Here is a 5383-nt window from a genome sequence, read left to right on the forward strand (position 1 = left end):
AACACATGAATTCTAGGATTATGTTTTAGGTTGCACTGTATCGGGGAGTACGTGCACCAAAGACCCCTAATCTGCGCCATCGCTGATTGGATTAAGTCTCCATAAGTGTGGAATAATGCAGCCTTATTAGATTATAAAATAATTTAGCTGGTCTCTACTTGCAGTGAAATCTAATTCCATATATACAACGACGATTAACCGGATACTAAGATGAGGCGAATACCGGTTTTAAGAGCTGCATATTCTGGATTATTCATTGATAAATGCGCCATGTAACAATATTTCATGAATGAAATCGTTACCCTCAATAGATTACTACTCTGCGAGAAAGAAGCTATATGTAGTAATGCATCTTTGTATTTAACAACATTGAGAAAGCAAGCCACGAATTTAATATATATTGTAGGAATTTTCATATTTGAACGATGGTAAAGGAAAATGATAATGGGACAAACTCTAAACTCATAATATAAATCATCATATGATATAGGTGAGCGCTAACGTTATACTTCTTCAAATTAAAGGTTGTTGGTTGGTTGTATATTAAATGGGGCGGCACTTTGGATGAGACCGCAAAAAAAACAAGGCCTCGTGTCACAGCAGGTGTGGCACGATAACAATCCCTCCCTGCTCAAAGGCCGTAAGAGCTGATTATATGCTTAAACATAGGCCTAAATCTTGCAGCCCTTCACCGGCAATAGTGATGTCTCTACATGAGATATGATTGAAAGATTCTCGAGAGGGACATTAAACAATAGACGACCAATCAATCAGTCAATCGTATTTGAACTCGTTGTACCTGAGTTGCAATCGCACAGAGATAGTTTTAACACTTATGACGTATTGTGACATGAATTCTACCCAACACTATCATGGCCTTCTACGAGGATTAGTGTGATAGCAATATGGAGGTCTTGTTATGATGCTGCGCATGTGTCAGCTTTCAAACGATGAACATGATTGACTGGAGTATTATACATGGGAGTAAGAAAGAACATTGGAATATTTACCCCACTGACTAAGTACGTACTCGGGCATAAGCCGAAGTCGTCCATAGTTTTTACCCGTATATAATATATAATTTGGGATACACATGTAAGGGGAAACATTATATATATACGGAATTGTCCAAGGCATTTCAGGTATTAGGGAATGCATTCAGGAAAGATATTTACAGATGTATCTCTGTTTTGTTGTAAGTTGGATATACCCGATTGTTTTGTTCACGCAGCGGCTATTACATAATATATACAGGTTGGTTGACAGCCAGTCTTCAAGTCTGAACAGAAACTCTTAAAATACATTGTTACGACAAGGGTTGCCTGAAGTATTAGTTCCAATTTCTTTAACATATTTTGTTAATATGATTGACAATTACAAATCTTTCAATTGATCTGAAGATTACAAAATAGAAATCGAAGTTTTATGAAACTGATTTTCAAGAATCGAATTTCTGCATGAATTGTTTGTATGCATTCAATATTTCGAAAATTAGAAAAAATGAATATGGTACAATATATAATGCATTGTGATCGGTAGAGTGATTAAAAAATGGTGCGTTACTGGGTGGGCTTGAAGGCGCAAACCTTATGCGCCACAGAGACGACTTTTGATTATTTATTTTTAAAATAATACATAAGACATATTTACTTTGATAGGTAAAGAAGGAGAAACACATTTGATCACCATTTGTCGTATGATCTAGCACATAATTTATTTGAAGCATTATGTAGTACGTATCTTACTTGAAACATTAGTGAATCTATCATGGGACGTTGACGGCGGAGAAGCTGAAGTCATCTTATTTGAGATAAACTTGAGTCGTTAATTTGCCGTTTATCATCTATGTTCAACAAAATATCTAAGTACGAAGCAGATGTGGAAGACTCTGCGATGTCTTTTACTTCGAATTCACTGTGATACACATCGAATCGACATATAAATGAATTTATTATTGTCAATAGATAAAACGTCGTCGATATATTTCAATGTCGAGTGGAAGGCCTTAGATACATTTAGATGGTTGTTCAAGCCCTTACAGGAACACTTTAAATATAAATTGTTATGACATGGATTGCCTGAAATATTAGTTTTAATTTATTCAATATATTTCTAAATGTTTGACCATTAGAAATCTTTTAATCGATCTGATGATTGCAAATTATCAAATATGTTATACAATTAATTTTCAATAATCGAAATTTCTACAATGCAGGAACGATTTGTATGCATTCAATATTTGAAGAATGACAAAATTGCATTGGTATAACATAGAGTGCATTTGTGATCGGCAGTGTGATTAATAATATAGTACGTCCCTGGGTGGGCTCGAACCACCAACCTTTCGGTTAACAGCCGAACGCGCTAACCGATTGCGCCACAGACACGTTTTTAACTAGCTATGATTAAGACATATTTACTTTGGGAAAGTAAATATGTCTTTGGTAAAGAAGGGAAAAACATTTGATCACCCTCTGTCGTATGATCTAGTACGTAACTTATTTGAAACATTAGTGAATCTATCATCATTTTCATATCTTCTTTTAATTTGACATGTATACTTACTGACACAAAACATCTCTGCATCTATAAAAGTCCTTAACATTTGAAACGATAACGTGGATAATTACTCTGTTTGTTTGGGGTTTATAAGAAACGAAAGTTCAGAGTGACACCTGCATATGGTGTTTATATATCTCAACTGATTCGATATGCAAGAGCTTGTTCTGCGTATAGTCAGTTTTTAAATCGAGGTAAGCTACTGACAAACAAGTTGATGGTACAAGGGTTTCAACAGTCTCAATTGAAGTCAGCAAATTCTATGGTCGTTATAACGATCTCGTTCGTCAATACAACCTCGCATTGGGTCAAATGCTGTCTGACGTATTTCATACCGATTGTTAAGCCGTTCTTGGCACACTGATTTTGACTGCGGATAACTCCATTTGCCTGATCAGGATATAGGGCTCACGGCGGGTGTGACCTGTCAACAGGGGATGCTTACTCCTCCTAGGCACCTGATCCCACCTCTGGCGTGTCCAGGGGTCCGTGTTTGCCCAACTATCTATTTTGTATTGCTTATAGGAGTCATGAGATTGATCACTGTTCGTTATCTTCACCTTGCATCCCAACACTTTTCATGTAATGGATTTTTGTTTATTTCTGAGTATATCAATTAAAATTCAGCTGGTTACCCGCATAAACCTGAACTTTTGTTCACAAGTAGGGCCTCTTGCTGTTTTCCAAAAATAGTGTTACGTGATATTTAACTGACGTCACGGGAAATTACCATGAAGGGAATTTACGGTATCTCAGTTACAGTCAACATATGGGTAGTATCGTTTCGGTGTTTAACCGTAACAAGTGTAATGATACCTGTGAATTTGAGGTGTAATTTCACCCCATAATTATAGCGCATTTTACAATGGAAGCCCTTAACCTAGTTGCGTGCCGTTTAGCATCTATACTAGCGGAAAAAAGAAAATGTGCATTATAAAATTTAATATAATTTTTCTATATGTATTGTTTATAAAATCTAAACAATCGATAAAGGTGATGTTTTTTTAACAATATCGGATAGTACCCGACGCAGATGTACGGACTTTTTCATGATTAGTGACATACATGTTGTTTAATGAAGTGTTCGTACGCACGAGCTTTACTGGCCAATACTGTTTGGAGTAAAAAGTGTAAAAGGTTTATTTGGATACTATTCGTTAAGGAAAGCACTTTAATTTTGATAAAAATTTACCCTTCTGCCATGCCACGACTCAGCGAAAACCAACGTAATCGTGCTGCTGGGATGCTTCAAGCTGGAATGGCACAAAATATCGTAGCAAGACACTTTGGAGTTCATCGGAACACCATCCAGTCATTATGGAGACGTTTCCAACAATCTGATAACACTCGGGATCGACCAAGTTCTGGGTTACCTCGTGTGACGTCGCGTCGACAGGACAACCACATTAGACGTGCACCTGCGAAATCGTTTCCAGACAGCAAGTTTGACGGCTCGTAGCATTCCTGGACTTCGACCAATTATTCCAAGAACTGTGCGTAATCGTCTGTGCGAGTCAAACATCAGACCAAGACGTCCAGCGGTGCGCCCAATACTGCTTCAACGTCATCTTATCGCTAGACTAGCGTGGTGCAGACGACATCTGCTATTCAGAATACAGGACTGGGCCAATATTCTGTTCACTGATAAATCCAGATTTCATTTGGATAGCAGTGACGGCCGTTGTAGAGTGTATCGTCGCGTTGGAGAGCGGTACCAGGACGCTTGTGTTGTGCAACGTCGACAATTCGGTGGAGGTAGCGTTATGGTGTGGGGTGGAATAACAACACGTGGAACGACCCCTCTACAAATTGTCAATGGAAATATCACCGGCGTACGCTATCGAGACGAAATTATTCAGCGCCATATGATACCCTTTATACAGAGACAGCAAAATCACATCACTCTGCAGCAAGACAACGCAAGATCACATGTTGCACGTATAGTCCTGCTTTGACCAGCTGTTTTTCCCGATTTATCGCCGATCGAGCACGTCTGGGATGAAATGGAACGACGTCTACGCCGTTTACCAAATCAGCCAGTGACATTGGCTGATTTAGGCCAGGCTTTAACCAACATCTGGAACAACATCCCTCAAGCATTTATGAACAATGTAGTGGCATCAACGAGGCGCCGTTGTCAAGCATGCGTGAATGCAAATGGTGGTCACACGCGTTATTAACTTTGTTAATTCAAGTTCGAATACCAGTGTCTTTCGAGTGTGCTAAAATTGACGTTATTCGACGTTAACATTAATGGATTATGAAATGTTGTAGCGATTACATTTGTTAACAGTATTACAAAAAATAAAATTTGTTCATTGTTATTTTTTATTATTTTTTCATATGTTAAATAATGCACAGTTTCTTTTTTTTCCGCTATTATATGTTCAATAAAATATCTGAGTACGAAGCATCTATGCACGACTCTATAGTGTCTTTTACATGTTTTTCGAGTTCACCGGGATATATCAAAGCGAGATATGAAGGAAAGTTATTATTGTTAATAGACAAAACGGTGGTTGTTCGTGCCGGAATAGTTCGGAACGTTCAATATAAAATGTTACGACATGGATTGCTTGAAATATTCGTTTCAATTTAATTAATATATTTCTTTTATATGATTGATAATTGCAAATCTTTAAATCGATCTGAAGATTGCAAGATACAAAATATATGTTATAAAATCAATTTTCAATACTCGAAATTTCTACAATGCAGGAATGGTTTTTTATGCATTCAATATTTGGAGAATAACAAAGTTGAATGTGTTATAATATAGACCCAGACTGCATTTGTGATCGGCAGTGTGATTAACAATATGGTA

The 5383-nt window shown here is 37.3% G+C and overlaps 1 non-coding gene across 1 annotated transcript; it reads right to left on the reverse strand.

Moving 5' to 3' along the window:
- Positions 1-2313: 2313 nt before the first annotated feature.
- Positions 2314-2387, reverse strand: Trnan-guu (transfer RNA asparagine (anticodon GUU)). The gene has a single exon. It is a non-coding gene; the product is annotated as a tRNA-Asn (tRNA).
- Between the last annotated feature and the right edge of the window lie 2996 nt (positions 2388-5383).

Source organism: Ostrea edulis, chromosome 5 (genome assembly GCF_947568905.1).
Source record: "Ostrea edulis chromosome 5, xbOstEdul1.1, whole genome shotgun sequence".
Lineage (NCBI taxonomy): Eukaryota > Metazoa > Mollusca > Bivalvia > Ostreida > Ostreidae > Ostrea > Ostrea edulis.